General features: G+C 59.1%; 1 protein-coding gene and 1 long non-coding RNA gene across 11 annotated transcripts in view; one reads left to right on the top strand and one right to left on the bottom strand.

Moving 5' to 3' along the window:
• Positions 1-21,034, bottom strand: part of PITPNM2 (phosphatidylinositol transfer protein membrane associated 2) — a 116,400-nt gene that overhangs the window by 36,899 nt on the left and 58,467 nt on the right. The window lies entirely within an intron of this gene.
• LOC118603019 lies at positions 8,178-9,177 on the top strand. Its single transcript, XR_004951117.1, has 3 exons — positions 8,178-8,276; positions 8,708-8,831; positions 9,096-9,177. It is a non-coding gene; the product is annotated as an uncharacterized LOC118603019 (long non-coding RNA).

The raw sequence follows: 21,034 nt of genomic DNA, 5'->3' as shown, positions 1-21,034 counted from the left end.
AGTCAATTCATCATGGAGGAATCGCGATGAATAACGAATCGATACTTTTGAAACTGGGGCAATTATAGTTATTGACTAGAATATAAAAACCTTGACCATATACACAAATCATAATACAACTAACAAAAACTGAGAATAGAAGAACAGAGGTGGATGGTAATTTCCTCCATGTCCTTTGCTTGGGAGTTGGTTCATTATGTGGGTTAAAAAGCTAATGAGGGATGACTAGCTGGAGCACGGGACTTCTCGGGGCAGTGGAACTACTCTGTACGCCGGTAGAAACATGTCGTCCGTTAGTCAGAGGCCAGAGGACACACGACCCCTAACGTAAACGATGGACTTCGGGCGGTGACGGCGAGTTAACACGGGGTCATCGATGGCAACGAAGATGCCACTCAGGTGCAGGACGGTCACCGCAGGGGAGGCACACGGGGGGGCAGGGGCCAAATGGGGCGTCTCTGTACCTTCCTCTCGATTTCACTGTGAACCTGAAACTGCTCCGAAAATAAAGTTTATCAGCTTTTTAAAAAATTAGTGATTTCAACCTGTTAAAAGTTTTCCTCCCAGAAAGTAGATTGGAGGTTGCCAGCTGGGGAGGGGGTGGAATGGGGAGCTGTTGCTTAATGGTTAGGGAGTGTCTATTTGGGTGACGCAAACATTGCAGGAATGTGGGGGCAACAGTTGCACAGCATTGTAAATGTACCAACGCCACGGAACTGTACAATTGAAAATGGTTAAAACGGCAAATTTTACGTCACATATTTACCACGATTTTAAAAAAACGTAATAACATGACATACCGAAACCCACTGATTTGTACAATTTAAATGAGGGAATTGTATAGTCTGTAAATCGTATCTCAATAAAGCTGTTTAAAAAGTTTTTCTCTTTTCCCTCTTAAACTTTAATCCTTTAAGAACTATGATCACTTATGACAAAGAAATGTTTTTTTTTTGTGAAGTTAAGCAATTTCATTCTATTACATTGCACATAAATGCAGATGCAAAGATCTGTCTTTGGTTAAATTCAAGACAAATGAAATTTGGTTTTTGTTTTCTGAATGCATGTAGAGTATGAGCCGTTCCTTCATAAAGGTATGACTGCTCTGCTGGTACACGTCTGAGTAAAGGGCCCGGTGAGGGTTATTTCAGGCCGATGGCCTTTTGGGCAGCTTTTCCCTACACTTTTCTATATGACTTTTCACCAGGCAACGGTGATAGAGTTTGAACCGCATGTGCATAAGGGGCCCGAGAAGGGTGGTCAGTGTGGTCGTTAAAATCGTGGCCTCTGGCTTAGACAGCCCTTCTGGCCGCCTCCGAGCCGTGACCGTGGGCAAACCGCTTGATCTCTGTGGTCTTTCGTTTCATCTCCTCCGAAATTCTCACCCGAGGCACATAAATGCCCAGCCCGGCTGCAAACGGCACTCAGCGAGCCATCACGAGGTGCTGCTGTGTGAGGCAGGCGTCGGGCCTGGGTTTGGCCCGGCGTCCCGGCTGGACTGCTTGCCCCAGGTGCCACCACGGGAAGACAGCCCAGCACCCAGGGCACGGGCGTCTGGAGAGCAAATGGCCCCTGGCAGGTCCCGGGTGGCTTTGCAGCCAGGAGGTCGACCTGATGGGCATGAGGACCCCTTCGCTTCTTCCTGGCTGAGCCTGAAGCAAGGGGACACGGGCGGACCCCAGCCCCTGAGGAGAGAAGGCAGTGTGACTGACGAGCCTGCCTGTCCCCTGAGCTCCCCAAGCCCAGCGGCTGAACCCGCAGACAATCTCATTACGGTCATTCCGGCTGCCTGGACGCACCGGAGACAGACACGCACTTCGTCTCCGCCCCTGCTGGAGTCGTGACAGGTTAGACAGAAGTATATTTTCCTGCTTTTCCGCAGGGCACAGCGAGAGGGAAAGAAGAAGGAGGCAAGTCTCGAGAGCCCCTTCTGTGAGGAAAGCCCGGCGAGGAATCTGGGTGAGCACCGTGCACGACTCCACACCAGGGCTGCAGCCCTGTGGCCACGCGGTTCTGCCCGAGGGGTCGAGGGCAGGAGCCCTCTTGGGGCTTCCGCGGCTGGCAGCCCGAGGTTGTCAGGGACCCGCTGAGCATCCCGGGGGAAAGGCGACCTGCAGGCAAAGTAGCTTCAAGCTCGAGGGGGCCGGGCGGCCTGGCTGGAGGGACTGTGGCGACAACCGGTGGTTATCGGGGTTCGGCTCAGAAGGGCAGGCGGACGGCACGGGCGGGCGGGAAGGCCGACAACTCCTCCGAGTGGAGCGGATGGCGAGACCCCGGCCTGGAGGGGACACGAGAGGACCGAGAGTCTCTGTCTGTCTCCACGGTTCGCTGGGTTTGACGTCACAGATGGAATTTAGCGGGGACGCCGCGCAGACATAATGGGGGGAGGAACGAGTCCAAAGGCAACTCGGCTGCGTTCTGGGTTCTGGCCGTTAGGTCCGGAAGCTTCTCCGGCCAGAGCCGACCCAGCAGGGTTTGCCTAGATGCTTACAACACTGGGTGGGGGGGCGGGAAGGCGGGGCCACGGGCTGCTTCTGGGGACACCAGTGTGTCTGCGGGTTCCCTTTTGGCTTCGCGGGGTCTCTCCCCCATGTTCTCTAGGAAAGCCCCCTTCCTCTGCCCTCTGCTTCCCCGGCCTCTGGTCCCCCATCCAGGCGCTGAGGTGAGCGGTATTAAAAGAACTTCATTGGGACACATGCGGGCACTCCCACATCTATTGGCAGGACCAGAGGAGTGGGAGGGGCAACAGGGACGCAAGAGGGGAAGGGCGCCCCCTGCACCCCGGGGCCCAGCCGCCTGGCCTGGGGTGGGGCGGGGAGTGTCAGCAGCCTTGGCTGCCTCTCTGTCCCCTGGGGGCAGAGCGGGAAGTGGGCACGTCCCCCATGAACGTCTGAGCTGGGAAAAGCTGCGAGGGGGGCGAGCCTGCCCCCCCAGACCCCCCCCCCCCCGCCGTCGTCTGTTAGACGCCGCACTCCCGCCAGGTGACCCTGGCTCCAGCCCCGCCCTCGCTCTGTAAAGGAGACGACGCTGGGATTTTGCAGGTGTGATGAGCTGGAGGATTCAGCGCCCTTCACTCCCCCGGACCCCGACTGCCAGTGCCCTGGACCCCTTGAAGAGGAGGATACAGCCTCTCCCCTCGCCCTGGCCTGAGCACCGAAGGGATCCCCACCGAACCCCAAATTCTGGGCTCCTCTGCAGTCACCAATATCCCACGGAAGACCATAAATCTCATCACGCACGCCCAGAGCACCAAGCCAAGGACGACCGCCAAGCCACTGCGGGACCGTCATCCGGCCCCACGGGACGGTGGCCACCTGGGGGCACCTAGAGCCCGCGGAGCTCTGCAGGGCGGGAACAAGAAATGGGGGTGGGGGCAGGGCCTTGGAAAACGCTTGGCTTTGGGGGGCTTGGTCCAGCGAACCTTTAACCCCTAAGGCGTGGAGAACAAACAGGCTCCGAGAAGGCAGCTGCACACCCAGGATGATCGGCACCCCGATGTTAGGCCTCCTGCTCCCCTGCCAGGCTTGCCAGCTCCAACCTCACTTGGCAGGAAGAAGGGAGGGGAGATGTGCACGCAGGACGTTAAGACTGAACCCCAGAACCTCACAGACAGGCACGAGGGCCCCAGCCAGAACTCACCCCGCTACTCCGCACCCTGTAGGTACCTGGGGGTCACTGCCACCGCCATGCTGGCCTTACTTCAGGGGGTGCCTGGAGGCCGGAGGTCGCCTGTCAAAGCGCCCGGCACAGGGCCGGGCTGCAGGCCCTGACCCACAGCGCCTCTGCCCAGCAGCCGCCCGACAAATGGCAGCTTTAGGGCACCCGAGCCAGCTGGACTCGGGGCTGGGATTGTCACCCAGCCTGGTGATGACCCTTTGTTACGACAATGACGATGCGATAATGATGACACATAATAAACCCCAGTGACAGTCACAGCCCCTCGGGCCAGCTGGGCTCCAGGTTGTGTCTGGACGTCTGGGAGGCAGGAGGCGACGGCAATCCTGCCGCACCGATCCAGGACCCACACTCCGCACCTGCCAGTTCCGACCTCCCACAAACGCCCACAGTCAAACCCTCCAACCCGCCCGCGCCCACTGCCCCTGCCGCAAGGCGTAAAGCCTTCGGCCCCGCGGGAGGCCGGCCTGCCGGCCCGAGTCCCATGCTTGTCCTATGAGGACCTTTTCCCGAAGTGACCTCTCCCTCCCCCATCACCCCCAGCCCCCACCCACCAGCACGCAGATTTGCAAGAAGTAGCTCCCAAGGGCGCAAAACCAGACAAAAACCCACGGCTCTCCCTCTCTCCCCCTCTTTTTCCAAGCTAACTTTTTAAAAGTATAATAGACATAAATATTATATCAGTTTCCGGTGAACAACATAATGATCTGACCCCCACCTCACTCTAGGTACCACCCCATTTCTCTGCTCCCCCTTCTAGCAAAATTCCTCTTGAGAGTTTGCCAACGTCTTTTGCACGCACCACTCCGATGAAATCACGTCAATCGAGGCTACCGGGGACCTCCGCGGGGCTAAGCCGGGGGCCGGTGCTCAGCCCTCAGGTCCGGCCGCCCGCTGAGTCCTGCATCTGACGCACACTGATGCGGCGTGCGGCTGGCAGGCCGACGGGGACGGCCCTCGAGTGCACCGGTGCCTGGAGGAGGCCCTTCCCGCGCGGCCCACACGCCCGCCGGCGAACCCCCACGCAGGGCCGTGCGCGAGGCCCCTGCTCCGAGGCTCCGAGCCGGCTTGCCCTGGGCCTGTCAGCCACCAGCTGCAAAGGATGATAGTTTTAAATTTTGTTTTCCCCACCACCACCACCACCAAAAAAAAAAAAAAAAACCCAACAATAAAGCTGGCATTGTGTGGCCTATAAGTAGCCCCTGGGGCCCGACCTCAGCTCTACAGGGAGACAAACCCCACGTTGGGGTTTTAGAAGCCAGCGTCCTTCGTCCTGCCCCCTTACACCCACCCTCCTCATGGCACCCAAAGGCTCTGTGCCCCCCACAGCTCCTTCTGCAAAACTGTAGCCCAATGGGGCACAGGCCCAGTGCTTTCTGGGTGTCAAGGGGGAGCCTCAAGGCCCGTGAGCTCGGAGAAACCGCCACAATGCCTAAAACCTCGGTTCCCAAACGTGCGGGACCCCGGGGGGTGACTGGAGCGCTCCAGGAAGGCAGATTCCAGAGCCTCCGCCCCCCTGCACCCCGTGAGGGGGACGCGGGAGGAAACGCACAGTCCCTCCGGCCCCGGCTCTCCCACAGTCCCCCACCCAGGGTCTCATCGCATCCTACGCCCCGACACGCGGAAAGCCTCACTTCCTGCCCAGTCCCGTGGCGTCTGAGCCCGCTCGGTCATTTCACACACGCCGGCCACACGAGTAAGTTGTGAGTTCCTTACCCCTCACGGCTGCCTTGAGTCAGACATGGGACCCCCTTTTCTTACTGAGATGGAATCCCCATACCACAGTCCACCCTCACGAAGGGGTGTCCAGGGGATTTACAGAGTTCTGTCGACTGCCACCCCCAATTTCAGAACGTTTTCTCACCCCAGAAGGAAGTGCGTGCCCATCAGCACCCCGACACACATGATCTACCTTCTGTCTCTGTGGATTCGCCTGTTCCCGACGGTTCGTTTAAATGGAATCACACACAGTGGCCCTTTGGCATCTGACGTCTGCTCAGCATCATGTTTTCGAGGTTTGTCCACTCCATAGCACGTGCCAGCTCCTCTCCCCCCTTTTCACAGCAGAGTAATATTCCACTGCATGGCTATTAGGACCCTTTTTAGAGCTCAGGGAACTATGGCTCTGGGTCATTAAGGCACCTTGTCCTCCCATCACTCAGTAAGTGCTGGAGTCAGGGTTATCCTTCCTTGTAGCCAGGACAGAAACAGCGTAACGATTGAACAATTACCTAAAGGTATGGCGAGCGATTCACATAAATAGATGCCCCTAGCATGGATAATAGAATTTTATGGCTTACAAATGCTTTTATCTCCAAACTCTTACTTTTTCGGGTCGCTCCTACAAGGTGGAAAAGGCAAAGTGTGCCCTGTTCTTGGAAGGAACTGAAACTTTAAGTGGTGTATTTAAGGCCAGAGATACTCTTTGATGGGTTCATGGTGGCTGCCTCTGAGTCCGGATGTAATGTGGGAGCACAGGACGGCTTCGGCGCTCTTTTTACAAAGACGCAGGATTTGGAGAAATGATTTCTGCTTTTTCCTTCCAGATTAGTTTGTAGTGAGTACAAACATTGGAGCAGAGGAGCGGCCCCTCGCAAACGCCATCCGAGAATGCCTTACTGGTTTCATTTGAATGTTTCTGATTGGCCTTGGAAACACAGCTTGCTCTTTCTTTCAAAACACAGACTCCCTGGTTCCAGCCCAACTCTCCCGCATGGCCGAGTGGCCTGGGAATGTGTACTTTTAATTCATTTCCCGAGCGGCTCGTAAGAAAAGGAACGTGCCCAGTGGTGAGAGTCTCAACTCCAAAATCGAACAAACGAAGTCTTTACATTCTAATCTCAACAAGAAATCTCGTGCTGGGGCCCTTCTGAACTCTGTGTGTCTGACGGTGTTCACTAGCCAGAGGCCAGGTACGGCGCAGGGGGCCCAGGACACTGAGACGGAGCCCTCGGTGTCTGCAGGCTGCTCGGGAAGACAGGCATTGCGTGAGTCAGCAAAGCCCTGACGGGGAATATTATTCAGCTTTCACAAGGGAGGAGGCTCTGACGCCCGGGCCCTGGCTGCCTCGCTGAGCACCAGCCCGCTGGGCTACTGCCTTCTCTTGGAATATAGCCTGATTCCAGGGCGTGCCCTGCCCATCAAACGCACGTCCCCAGAGCCTCGGCACAGCTGGCTCCCTGTGGTGATCCAGGCCACACACACCGGTCAGTGCAGGAGCCCCAACTCCATGCCCTGGAATGACCCCACATCCTTCGACCCCACAGGGGCCTCCCCTTTCTCGCTCAGGGACAAAGAGTTGCCTGGACCGATGAAGCCAGAGCACATCTGTCTGATGCATCAGCAGGCGCTAGGGAGTTGGGGCTGGGCGCTTAGTAGGGACTCAAGGAGGCCTGCTTGGCAAACAATCCCCAAACCCGTCTCCAGGCAGATCACACTGCTGAGCAGCCAAAGTGCTAATTACAAACTGCTCTGTTAGCTGTTCCTCGGAGCAGCTACTGGATTCTCCAAGAATAGCGCACCCACCCTGCCAGGGCCCCGGGATGACGAGCCGGCTTCTTGACAGCGTCTGTGACTCACGCTGCTCACGGAGCCAGACTGGCCTCCGCTGAGAGCGTGTGCAGGGGCACAAGCCTCACGCAGACAGACAGACAGATGGACAGAAGGCTGTGTGCCGTTTCCCACTGCGGGCCGGGCCCCAAAGGAGGCACGGCCGCGTTAGGTGGCCCCAGTGACTTCCAAGCGGCTGCCACCCCCTCTCGGATGTGTGCGGCGCGTTATGGTTTGTCACCCTGGGGAGGCCGGTGCTCGGTGGCAGCCAGCGCGAGGCGGGAGGAAGACGGCTCAGAGGGGCCGAGTCACGTGACGGGGCCGCGCGTCGAGTCACGGGCCCGAAGGCGCTGGAAGCCGCACTTCCCGGCCTGCCATCCAGAGCTCCGTCTACTGCGCCCGCGGGGAAGCAAGGGTCCTGGTGCCTCAGGCCACCCGCTCTCGGGTCCAAGTGCTCACCTTGAAAGGGAGCAGGCAGGCCGTGTGGGATCCGGGGCCGGAGGCTGTCCGCACGGCTCTGCCCAGGCCCGGCTCCCGGCCGCTGAGTGAGCGGCGTGGCCTTTACAGCCGGGCCCCCCGGGGCTGCCGGCGGACACATGCCTGGATAGTTTCCCAGGGTGCGGGCTCTTCCCTACAGAGAGTGATTAGCTTCCCTTCAGCGGCCCGTGTAATCCTCCCACGGATGATGGATGATGCCATCCCTCTCCGGGGACGGAGACAGGGAGGAAACGCGGAGGGGAAAAAACCACCCGTCGAACTTGGAAAGCCCCGCGGGCGCAGGACACGGGAAGAGAAGGGGTCAGAGGCGGCCGGGGTCGCCCGGCCCAGCCGCACAGGGCCCAACCCCAGGCGGTGACAGTCCTGGGACTACGCTCCCTGGAACTGGACAGTTTCGGGAAAGAACCTCGCCTGGCCTGGGGCAACGTTCTCAAAGTCTCAAGGCCCGTCCCTCGCTGACACCTTGTCCTGCCCTGAGGACCCTTCGGTCCCAGGGAAGCTCCTACGGTAACTCGTGGGCAGGAAGAGCCGAGCAAGGTCGGAGCGGAGTCAAGGTGAAGGGCTCCGCGCCTCCTGAGCCGTGGTCCGGGCCCGGCACCTGAGGGGAGAACACCCCACCTTTCGGGCGCCGCATCTCGTTAGGTCTCCACGACTCTGTCTGCCTCTCCAAGCCGCTCTCCACCCCCGCCTCTGTCCTCCCCCGGTTCTGGAAACTTCTCAGCGACTACTTCTTCACACGTGGCCTCTGGCTTATTTTCCTCTTTCTGGGGATCTCATGAGACGGATGGCAGGTGTTCTTCTCCACGCGTCTAATCCTCTCTTCGGCTCCCTCCTCCTTCCCGTGTGGTGTTCTAGGCCATTCCTTTGCCTCTGGCTTCCAGTTACTAACCTTTCCTTCAGCTCTGACTGCTACTTTCCCAATAAGAGATCTGGTTATTTGTTTTTTTTTCTCAAGTCCGCTTCATCTTTTTTTTTTTCCCCACAGCTTTTTATTCTCCGCACATATTTTCCACCTCGCCTTTTATTTATTTAAACGCGGCAAACATAGCCGTTTTATCAACGCTGCCCGAATGTCGCCGGATCTGGAGTCCTGAGGGTCCGTTTCTGCCGTGAGTCGTCCGAGCTGCCTCTGGCCGGCTTCTCTCCTCTCTGCTCGGTTATTTTTGGCTCTGAACTGCTCGTTTTCTGTGGGGGTTATTTGTAGAAATCCTCTGAGACTTAGGACGGGGTCTGTTTTTTCCCGGGGGGCGGGGGGAGGGGGAGCTCTATGTTGGCTTCGCTGAGCATTACCGCCAGGCTGAGACCCCCCCAAATTCCCAGCGAGCTGCTGTCTGATCCGCCCTTCTCATCCTCCTCTTCTTCCTCCCAAATAGATACCAAGTGTGTTTGTTTCCTGGGGCTCCCGTCACCAAGTACTACAGACAGGGTGGTACTTAACATAAATGTATCCTCTCACGGATTCCGAAACTCGGGACCTTGGCGGAGCCGGGACCTGCCCACGGCCCTCTCCTAGCTTCTGGACATGGCTGGCGATCCTTGCTGTCCCTCGACTTGCCACTGCACACTCTCGTCTCTGCTTCTTGTCACATGGCCCTCTCTCCCTCTATGTGTCCCTGAGTCCCTGTGTCCTCGTGTGACCTTCTCATAAGGACGCCGATCACTGGATTCAGGGCCCGGCCGACTCCAGCAGGATCCCATCTTCACTCGATTGTGTACGCGAAGATCCCAGTTCCAAAAAAGGCCACGTTCCCAGGAGCCTGGGGGTTAGGACTTTGACACATCTTTTTTTAGGGAGGAGAGGACACAATTCAAACCACCCTCTTTCCATCAGGCTGCTCCCTCTCTGAGCAGCGTGGAACGTACAATCCCTACGCTTTCTTCTCGGCCTGGCCGGGCTCCCAACATCCCACTCTGCTCACTACAGCACGCCGCCTGCCCTCTGTCACCTGAGTCACAGATCTCCCTCCTGTCACCCCAGCCGAGAGGACCCGGCCCACTGCAACGCCGCCTGGGAAGCACACTCGGGAAAAGTTACGTCGGAGAGGAAGCGTGACAGCATGTCTCGCCTTAGCAGCAGGCAAACGGCACCCACTTTTCTACTATAGGATGAGAACGACCTTCATTCTGAACAACGCGACCACTGAAAAGGAAAAGGCAAATAGTCCGTATAGGAAATCAGATGAAAACTTTTCTAATACTCAAGCTTCCTTCCATTCTTGGGATAAATCCTACTTGGTCTTGCTGTATTATTCTTTTAATATTGGGCTGAATTGAGTTTGTCATTTTATTTAGTTTTTATTTATTTATTTATTTATTTATTTATTTATTTATTTATTTAATAATTTAGGTTTCATTCAAAGGTGAGATTGGCCTGTAGCTTTGCTGAGGTAGTCTTCTCTGATTTCGGTATCGGGGTTTCTCGAAAGACAACTCATAACACCATTTCGTACACCCCAAAATAGTTAACATAAGAATTATCTATTTCCTAAAGGTTTGGGAGAATTTATCCCTATTTGAGGGGCAAATATATTTTCTAGATGAGCCAATTTTGGTTGCTTTTAATTACTTAGGAAAGTCACACATTTCACTCTGATTTTCTAATTAACTGGCCAAAAGTTGCATATAACATTGTCTTCTTTTTAAAACCACTTCTGTAGTTACAGCCTCTTTTTGCTTTGTGCCTTTTTTTTTTTTTTTTGCATGTTTGTTTTTTAAGTTTGATTTCTTTTATTAGTCTTTTCAAAGAACAAGTTTTGCAATTATTGATGAATTCTACTCCATTTTCTGACTTCGCTTTTAATTATTTCTTTTTCACTTTCTTTGGGTTTATTTTTCTAGCTTCTTGAATTGAAAACTAAGTTCAATAATTTTTAGTCATACTTGTCTCTTAATAAATGAATCTAGGGCAACAATTTTTCCTCTGAGTGGTGATTTGGCTTCACTCTTACTGTGATTTATTTCAAATGCTGTAGTTTAAAACATCCACTCTGACTGCCTCATTTAACCAGAGAGCGATTTAGTTTTTTTGGACTTAATGAGTTGTTCTTGAAGATTTTTCTACTGAAAATGTCACTGAGATCATTCTAAATTCACATGTGACTTGTAAGAAATAACATAGTCCTCCTTTGTACACTACCCAGCTTCTTCCAGTAGTAAGTTTATAAAACAACAATATCACGACCAGAATACCAACATTGCTACAATCACAACCAGAATACTGACGTCGCTACAATCTGCAGATTTTAATCACATTTCCCCAGTTTTACTTATCCTTTTTTGTGTATGCGGTGTGTGTATGTATTAAGTTTCTATACAATTTTCTCACCTGTGTGCTTTTATGAATCTACCACAAGAGATACCTTAGAGATTTTTAAAGCCCACCCTTGTTACTTTGTATTTGTCTTTTTTTTTTCCCACTCATTTAATTTAATGTATTTGAAGATATGTTGTTAAGTAGAGAAAGTCCATGGCTTTTAACTGTTAACTTTTTGGTGGATCAAAAGGTAGACCAGTGTGAACAATTCCTTCATACCTAAAATAGTTTTCATTTGTAGTTCTCTTCCATCTGATATTAATATTGCTCTATTTGATTTCTTTGCTGTGTTTATTAGGGATGACTTTCCACATCCATTTACTGTCATTTTTCTTAAGCTGTTTCATTTTATTTTCAGTCTCGTTTAAACAACCATTTTTTTTAAGCTTATTTCAAGAGTATCTTTTAATTAGTGAGTTTAACTTAACATTCGTTATGTGTACTGATGTTTAGACTTATTCCTAACATTTTCTGTTTACCATATTTATTTATTTATTCTTCTTTGCTCTTTATCGGATTCGTCTATTTTGTTAGATAGATCTCTTTTCTTCTTCTATCACAGGTTGGATGCTATGTTTCATTTTCATTTCTCTAGAGCGGGGATCAGCAAACTTTTTTCTGTCCAGGGCTACACGGCAAGTACTTCAGGCTTTAAAGGCCACACAGTCTGTTACAACCCCCCAGGCCTGCCACGATGATGGGAACGCGCCACAGAAAATACATTCACAAATGGGCATGGCTGTATGCTAATAAATCTTTATTTACACAGACAGAGAGCGGGCCAGCCCTGACCTGCAGGCCACTGTTTGCTGAATGACGTTCCAGGGACAATCGTTAAATATTTAAACACACACACTAAGCGTAGAACCCTCTAGAGTGCCTAGACTTAAGGGTCTTCCATTCCGTCTTCCTCCCTCTGCCTCCCCGCTCATCCCACGAGCTGTGCAGGTCACCCCAGAGCCCAGGCCTGGGGCGTACCTGGGAGCCTCCCTTCCTCCTGGGTTTAATGCTGGCCGTGTTGTTGTTTCCTTTTCCGACCTAACTCCAGTTTCACTCCGTCTTTTGGGAATTCCTCATGGTTTCTTATGTACTAAAGGCGTCTCTTTGCCCACATGGATACTGAACAATATTTGTTCGAACATATTGAGGGATTTGGAGCAGGAAGAGAAGGCTGGGGCGTGTCTTCGCTCTGCAGACCGTGATCTTGGCCCTGCTTTAATTCCACGGATTTTTTTTTTTTTTTAATGAGTTGGCCCTTCCCTGGTGGCACGTCACCAGTCTGGGACACTGGAGCTGGCCCGCAGGTCTCAGCAGAGCTAAACGCGAGGGCCAGTGCTGGTGGCATCTGGCTCTGCCACTCCTGCGGTGGCTGAGGCTGCTGCCCCATCCTTCCGGTGACAGCGCCGCCGGTAGGTCCTGTTGTCGCCGGAGCCAGCTCGGGTCAGGCTTCTGTTACCCACACCCAGAGCAGGATGATACTTCTTCTTTTGACCTTCTGCATGCTCTTCACCTGCTGAGCGAACCTTCTCCTCCTCAGGGCATGGAGATACATTTCACTCCAACCCCAAGGTCGAAAAAAGATTAAAAGTTCCAAGTCAGTAAGGTGGCCGTTCTCCGTGCACTCATTCCGAAATCTCACAGTCCACCTCCTGAGTCCACGGAAGTCTTGGGGAGGTGACCGGGTCCGGGAAGGCTGGAGGCGGCGGGCAGACGCGGGGCGATGCCGAACCCCCTGTTCTGGATGCAGGTTGCCCCTCGTTGCCCGGAGATTTTATCTGTGAAGTCGGGGCACTTTCCCTGGGTTTCTAACGAGTCTGGGTCCCCCTGCATGGGGGGCCTGGAATGACCTGGAACGCTGCTCCCCTGCCGGAGGCGCCAACGCCAGCCGCACGGCCCACCCGGCGTGCGCAGCGCCGCCCGGGCTGGGTGCTAAACAGACACGAGGCTCAGGACTAAAATAAAACCCAGCCCGGTGACATCTTGCCGCAGCTTTGCAAGAACAGCAGGCTCCTGTGCACACACGGTCCCTCTCCGCAGGCCTCTTTGTCAGCTCCTCGCACATCAGCAGACTTGGCTCGGATTCCGTGCCCCTGGCCCACTCCGAAGGAGGCTCAGGCTGCTCCGGGGTTTTCTGACCCGCCCTCCCCACAGACCCCCTGTGGGAGTTCTCCTTCTTGCCAGACTGCTGGGCGCACCCCCACCCTGCTCCCCTCCCCCGCAGAGGCACACAGGGCGGAGGCACCTGGTGCCGGGGGCTCCCCACAGGCCTCGTCTGCAGGTGTCCCCGGTATAGTAATACGATGATTTCCAGGCAGACGCGCACACACTTGTGAGACGTTAGTGGAAGCTGTGGGAAAGCGAAATTAAAAGGCATGCAGATGAGGCCGTCGGAGAGTGGCACCTTTTAATTACGCTGTCACACCCCCGCCAGCCTCTCCGGGGCTCTCCCCTGTGTCGACCTCGCCCGACCCCTGCTCCCCGGTCCACCCGCTCCACTTCCTGGTCCCAAGCCCTGTTGAGCTTTCTCGTGTCGGCTCTGGGGGGAAGGAGGGGGGTCCCTGCGGACTGAGCCCCGGGCCCTGGGGTCGGCGTGGTGGGGGAGGGTCAGGCGGAGCTCAGCCACTTTGGCCTCGGTTTACCTGTCTGGGAAGAAGCCCGAGGCCCGCACTCGGCGGGCGCCCTCCGGCCGTGCTGCGGACGTGGAGGCGTGGGGGCTGGTCCCCCACGCTCACGTTGCCTGGGAGACGCACTCCCCTTCTTTCTAGAGCTGCCCCAGCGTGCTCTACGCCAGCTTCTCACCGCGGAGGGCGCCTTCGCGGGCCTGGGCCCGGCTCTCTGTGCCGGCGGCTGCTGCCCACACCGGGAGGCCTGGACCCACCCACTGGCTCCCTCCCCCCGACCCCAGGCGTGGAGAAACTGAAGCGCGGCCCTCCTGGGCTCACACAGTCTGGCCGCCCTCCCCCGGCCCAGGGCGGTCTGGACACTGGCCCCGCGTCCTCGGCCTCGGGCCTGGTGCTGCGGTAGCTACCCACAGCTGGGGCCCGCAGATGCGGCTCTCTCCACGTTCAGCCCAATTAGGGGTCCCGTGCACCTGGCGTGCGTACAGGATTTCATTAAGAACAAGGCCAACGACCAAGGAGCGAAACACGTAACGTGTCCCCACAGGGCTCTGTAGCTTCGGCGGCCCCCCGTCCACTGAGGTCCAGCCCCTGGCCTTGAACGGGGACCATGCAGGCATGGACCAAAGCCACTGCTCGCCTTGGGCAAGTCGGGGTGCCCTGAGGCCGTGCGTGCGTGCGAATCCATCTTGCCGGGCACACTGGGAAAAGCAACGGGAGGAATGTTCCTACGAGTGCAGCCTATAAATATTTACAAAGCGCCCCAGACGGACCCGTGTAAACCAGGGATGGTGGGAGGGGCGGCCGGCGGCTCCTCAGGGCTCTCCCCACCTCCACGGGCAGCGCGCCCACACGCGCCGAGGCCGGGGCACTGAGGAAACTTCCCGGGCGCCCCGCCCCCCACGGCCACCCCGAGCTGAGGAACAAGCCCCAGAGATTATGGACGAGCAGGAGAGGAAGAAGCAGAGCCATCCGGCCTCGTCCTGAGTCACTCGCCACAGAGGGAGAGGCGCGGGCGAGGCCGTGGGCAGAGGCGGGAGCCCAGCATGGGTGTCCCCCCACCCCCGGCGTCATGGGGGCGACTGGGACCCTGCAGCCACAAGGACCCGGGGCACCCAGAGGTTCAGACGTGACCTTCCAGGCAGCTGGGCCATGAGCCCAGGGGCTTGTCCTCTCAGGACAGCGAGAAACGAAGCGCACCCCACTTCCCCAGCCTGCTCCCCAGAGCGGTTGCAGACCCGCACTGCTCATCCCTTCCTTTAAGCCAGTCTGCAGAGGGCGAACCAAGGCCGGCTGAGACCAGGCGGCTCGGCCAAAGCCTCGCTAGCCAGGGACCAGCCCCGATGGCGCCAGGTCCCCGGAGTCACCCGAGGTCCCCCCCTGTGGACCCCGCTTCACCACACAGAACCGAGGCCTCTCTCGTTTGCCTACCTGTTGTCTCCGCCCCCCTCAGCCCTGCCAGCTCCCCGGGGCGACAGAGCGGCTTCCTGATTGGTGTCCACGCTTCCAGGAGCCATCAGAGTGCCTCTGACCGCGCTGGACAGCTCCCTGCCACACCCCGCCTCGTGCTCCGCCCCGTGACCTCTCAGGTCCCCTGCAGCGGGCTGCGGTCTCTCCAGCGCCACCATCCTTCTTCCTGGTCCCCGAAGCCACCTCGGGTCCCTGTTTCGAAGCCCTCAAGGGCAGCACTCCATCCTCCCGCTGTCTCTGGGTCTGGCGCACAGCGGGAGCCCCTCGCTGCCGCCTGAAGCATTTGCTGAAACTCACGCTTGCTGTTCCTCTGCTGAAAAAGCCCTTCCCCACCTGGCAGACTCCCAAAGTGTCCTTTAAGACTTGGCTAACCCAGCGCGTGCTCCGTGAGCCCCCACAGACCACCCTGGAGCACCTCCCGTGCACAGTGCACCCCCTTTCCGCTGTCTGTGCCCAAACCACGAAGCCCCAGGGCAGTGCCCGCTCTGGCCCAGTGCCCAGCACCCCGTGGGGTGGACATCACCCGAGGAGGCACACGGCAGGGCACAAAGGACAAAGAGAAAGATCTCAGAGGCTTCGACCGTTTCTGGGGGGTCCTCCAGGGGGCCGTCTGGAGGGTAGGGCGAGTCGGCGGGTCAACGCCCCTCCCTGCTGGGGGTCAGCCCGCCCTCACACACATGACAGGCACGGAGCACGGAGCCTGAGTCCTGGCGCAGGGTATCTGTGACGGAGCTGCCCGCTCAGGGAAGGCCGGGAAGGGAACCTCACCTCTGACAGGAAACCATTTGGTTCAGAAAAAAAGAAAGGGCCCCACTCCCGGTCTCGGTGACCCTCCCCTCACTCCAGGGAGCCAGGGTAGAGCTGGAGCCGAAGCCCAGCCCCTCAGCCCGAATCCTCCCACAGGGGGTCCACGGCCTGCTCTGAGCCCACACAGCGCCCAGGAACCTTCTGGCCCCACAGGGAGGCAAGAAGACCGTCCCCACTAGTGGAGCGGGTGCTGAGGGGCAGAGGACACCAGGTGCCTGAGTTCCCCGACAGCTCTGTGAGGGGCTCCGTCCCCAGCCCGCCCTGCAGACACCCCGACTCTGCAGCTGTCGCAGGACCGACTCCTCCGACGGCCAGGCCGGGCGCGAGCTCTGTCTGCTCTACGCCCCACGAGGCAGGTGTGGCCCAGGCAGCGGGGAGGCAGTCCCCGGGGGGCCAGACGCTGAGCCGGGGCTCCCCAGGGCCGCGCTGGTGGTGGGGGTCGAGGGGCCCTTGGGATGATGGGGGGGGTGTGAGATGAGCTTGCATGCTGGGGAGCAGGGACATCTGGAGAGCCTGCCAAGCTCCCCGATAAGAGGGAGCCCCCGAAGGTCATTGGGGCGGAGGGCGGTCCCCAAGAGCAGCAGCAGACGGGGTTCAGGCAGAGCCACGCAGTCTCCCAATGCTTCCACGGGTCAGAGAACCAGCGCAGGAAGGATACGAGGGTCGGAGTGGCCAGGCTGCCCGGAGCAGATAAGGGGCAGGGGGTGCAGGAGCGCCCGCACGAGGGGCCGAGGGGCCGGCTGAGAAGCAGGAGCTGCCCAGACGGCAACAGCGGGTCCACGGGGAGGCTCCTGCCTCCCCGTCCGCCCTGCCGGGGTCGGCAGCCCGGCCCGCATCCGTCCGCCCGGCCCGCATCCGTCCGCCCGGCCCGCATCCGCCCGTCTGCTGCCCTCCTGGACGCCTGCCCCCCACACGCTTGCTCCCGCCCAGCTTCCACGGTGCCTTGCTGCACGCAAGCAAACCCGGGGCCACGCGGCCACGCGCCCGCACGTCCTCCCCGAGAGGCATCACGATGGAAGGGGCGGTCCGAGCCCCGGCCCCGCCCTTCCCACCTCTCTGTCCTTAGACGGGACGCGGAAAACTCGGAGCCGCCGCCAACTCCCCTGTGAAGGGAGGGGGAGGAGACCCCCCCGAGGAGGGGGTCAGACCCGAGTGTGGAGAGCCCCGCCTGCCGAAAGGGGCGTGTTGGACCTCCCACGGTGATATGAAAAACATCTAACCGCTGGGCACGGCCAGGGGCCGGGTGGGGTCCCGGAGGCGCCTGCCGGTGGCATTGGCCCGTTAGCCATGGAAGAAGGGGTGCTGGAAGGTGGGGGGGGTGGAGGAGGTTGGGGCGGATGCCATTCGTGACCGGTACAGAAGTACCTGGGGCCAGATGTGTTCAGGAATTCAGGACTGCCCACACTTTCGATGGGTCGTAACTGCATGTTTCAGGAGCATCCAATAATCGATTTCCGCAGTGAAATATGTGAACCGAGAACACATAAAGGCTATAAATAGCGTCACCCGGACTATAAATAGCCTCACCTCGGTTCAGGCGGGATTTTTCTGCCAAGTGAGTTGTGAACAAGCGCTCCGACTTCAGAGCCTGCTGCATCGGGGCGTGGAGGGCTCGGCGCTGGGCTCGGCGTGCGGGCGGTTCCACCACGTCTGGGTGGGGGCCTCACACCCCCCGCCCGCCCCTTACACCCTGTTGGCCCTGACCCAGGGGACGCAGTGCATGGACATCAGTCACCAAGCGAGAGCCGGCACACACACGCGCGCGCACACACGCCGCCATGTGCGTTAAGGGAACGACCCTGGCCTCGGGCGCAGAGTCGGGCCGGGGCCAAGGCCCAGCTCTGGGGACGGAAGCCAGCCCCGTGTGTCCCCTGGTGGCCGCACACACCTGCTTTGCCCTCGCACGTCTCCAGGCCCACGCCCGGACAGGAGGACGAAGGGGCAGGAACGAGGGGCCGGACCGGGCCCGGCGGCCGACAGCGTCCTGTCCTCTAGACTCCGGAGGGGCAGCCAGAGGGCTGGTCGCCTCCCGGCCCGGCCACCGAGGAGCCCGGTGCTTGGGACGTGCTTGCCGACTGTTCTCGGCACTTGCTTTAATGGCTCTCGGTGGGCGTCCGTCCCACACCGGACCCCGTGTGAACGCAGACAGGGCCTCCGGCTGTCCTGACGGCCACGGGCGGCCTTCGGAGTCGGGAGGGAAAGCCTCGGAGCGGGAGGGGGCTCCACGGCGCTCCACCCTGCGCCCGGTCTGGCAAGCTGCTGACACGCGCTGAGCCTCACGTCTTCCGTGTACGAAGGCCACGTGGGCGTTCACCCCACGGGCAGAGTCGATTGAGAGGCGATGAGCTAGTGAGGTGCCCAGAACACAATACCCAAGACACGTCCTCGTGATCACGATGACGAGGACACGTCGGCACCGCCCTGCCCACGGGGGGCGGGGGGGGCGTCCCTTCGAGCTGGATCTCCACACGCAATACCGTCAGGGTCAGGAGAAACGGCTCAGCACCCTGTTACTACCAGCCGTCCCGCGGCCTCGCTGGGCCCTCTGCCCGCACAATAACGCCACGCGGGTGGGCAGGCGCAGTTTCCCATCTCCGACGGGAAAACTGAAGCCAAGAGAGTGAGGGGCCTCGGTCAAGGTCGTCGGGCCATTTGGTCAGAGGCAGGAAATGAGAAACTTTGATTCTGGGCCCAAAGCCAAAGCAAAGCCACCCCGGCCAGCACTCGGAAGCCAGAAGCCTGCAGCCGTCTGCTGCTACCCTGGGGCGTGAGGCCACCCGAGGGGGCACTCGGTGGCCCACGCTGAGGTGGGGGGGCTCAGGGCAGGAGAGCTTGGGGGGAGGGCCAGAAGAGGAGGGGGTGGCCAGGGCAGCGGGAACTGAGTCATGCTCGGCGGGTCCAAGGCGGGCGCACGCGGTCTGGCTCTCTGTCTTTGGCGGGGAGCCTGAGGCTATTTTGGGAGGCTCTGCACACAGCCCAGCACTTGCCTGGGTCAGAAACAAACCCAGCCCAGCAACAGCCCCGTGTCAACAGGGTGGGAAGTGAGCAGGTGTTGAGCAGCACCGAACTGAACAGCAGGACCGGGGAGCGGGGGAGCGGGGGAGCCGGGGGCGGGCGGGGGGAGCGAGCACAGCCCCCCGCCCCGCGGAAAACAGAAAAAGGCAGAGAAACGAGCACGCGGCACTCGTCGGGAGGCAGCCGCGGGGAAGACCGGCTTCCCGGCGAGGCAGGCCCAAGCTCCCACTCGAGCTCCGTCTTCGAGCGAGTCCGCTCACCACCCCAGGCCTTGGGTTACCCCTTTGCACGGACGCCGCCCGCATCGCAGGATTGGGCGCGATTAAGTGAGATGACTCGGGGGGCACGGGGCACATTACCAAGGGTGACACCCGTCCTCGGCCGGGCATGTCCGTCACCCCTCACGGGCCGCTGTAAGCCACCCCCGCGGCCCCTGTCCTGCAGGCACCCGGAGCCCACCAGGGCGGGCGCCCAGCAAACACCTGTGGGTAAAATGAACGGAGTCGGGACGGGGCCGGAGGACCGAGGACGGAAACAGCCATTTAGGGGCATTTCTGAGGAGCCAGGCACCACGCGAGGAGCCGACAGGTCCCAGGCGAGGGGCCCGTCTCCAACCTTCACGTCCTCCTGACAGGGGGAGGGAAGCGGCCCAAGGTCACTCTGGGGTCAGAACTCGCAGGAGTTCAGCGGGCTCCCTGGGGGGCGGGGCTGAGGCTCTCGTCCCTCTGGAGGAGAAAATGGGGACCTCGGCCGGGCCGCGAAGGCCCGTGGCTCAGCGAGGCGGCTCCGGGTCGGGAGGGGCAGTGGGGCGACCACCTGTGAGTGCTGGGGCCCAAGCGGTCACAGACGAAGGGGCGTCCGTCGGAGGACGGCGGGACAGGCGGCCGTGTCCGCCCGAGACACGCACGAGCCCCGAGGGCATTCGCGACGCTGGTCTCGCGGGGACAGAAGCCGCGCGCACCCACGGACACGAGGCCCCCAGAGGCAGCGACCCACAGGGCGCGGGGCCCGGGGCGGGGCAGCGGGCGTCCCACGCGGCAGGGGTTCAGGGGTTCGGTGTGGGGGAGGACACCCCTCCTGGGGACGGATGCTGGTGACGGCGGCACAGACAGGGGACGCGCTTCCTGCCGCTGAGCCGTGAGCTTAAGGTGATTGAGACGGAACGTTTTACGTAAAAAAAAAAAAAAAAAACAACCCAGAAAAGAAGAAAAGAAGGCCCAGCGTTGGGCGAGGGGTCCCTCTCTGGGGTGAGGAAAACGTTCCTGAACTTGACAGAGGTGGCGGGTGCACAACACTGCGCTAAATGCCACCGAGCGGTTCGCTTGGAAACAGTTAATGTCATGTTGTGCTATGCAAATGGCATCTCAACAACAACAGAAAATGTGTGACGTCCCCGAGTGTGAGGCAGAAAGCTCCAGGCCCCCTGGGAGCCAACGGGGACTTTGGCACCCAAGAAGCCTGTTGGTTCTCCCAGAGCAGGAGGGCCTGGGGGACAGTCCCGGGCGTGGGGAGGGACTCAGACGGGTGGCCAAGGTGCCCGCGGCCAGGTGGCCGCGAGGCGGCTAGCCCCAGCAACGGGGAGGGCGTGGCTCTCGGGCACGGTGTCAGTTACCCCCGCTAGGGCCTGGACGTCGGCAGCGTCTAGAAGTCAGACACGGGGCGGGTTTCACAGAGCAGCAGGGCCCGTCTTTCCTCAGCTGATGGGGACACAGGGGCAGAGACTCGCCCGGGGTCTGTGGCAGGCCACGGCCGGGCCGGGCCTTGCGCCCTCCGAAAACCTGCAGTCTGGCGTGCGTGAGGCTGCGTGGAGACCGATGTCACCACGGCCACTGAGGTGCCTCTTCAGGGACGGGCCCCGGACACACAGAGGCCAGGGCTCTCGCGGGAACCAGAAGACCCCGCAGTGCGCCCTGGGGTGAAGTGCGTGGTGAAGGCTAGGCGCTCGGAGAGGCGGGGCGGAGCACAGACGGACGGACGAGCGCCCGGCCACCCCCGGCGAGGCGGGCAGGATGCTGAGCTACAGGACAGAGGGGAGGCAGACCCGGCTGCGGAAGGGCAGAGGGCAGGTGAGCTGACCTGCGGACCCGCC

This window comes from Rousettus aegyptiacus, unplaced genomic scaffold, assembly GCF_014176215.1.
Source record: "Rousettus aegyptiacus isolate mRouAeg1 unplaced genomic scaffold, mRouAeg1.p scaffold_m13_p_5, whole genome shotgun sequence".
Lineage (NCBI taxonomy): Eukaryota > Metazoa > Chordata > Mammalia > Chiroptera > Pteropodidae > Rousettus > Rousettus aegyptiacus.
The sequence above is the reverse complement of the archived record's forward strand: the minus strand, read 5'-3'. Positions and strand labels throughout refer to the sequence as shown.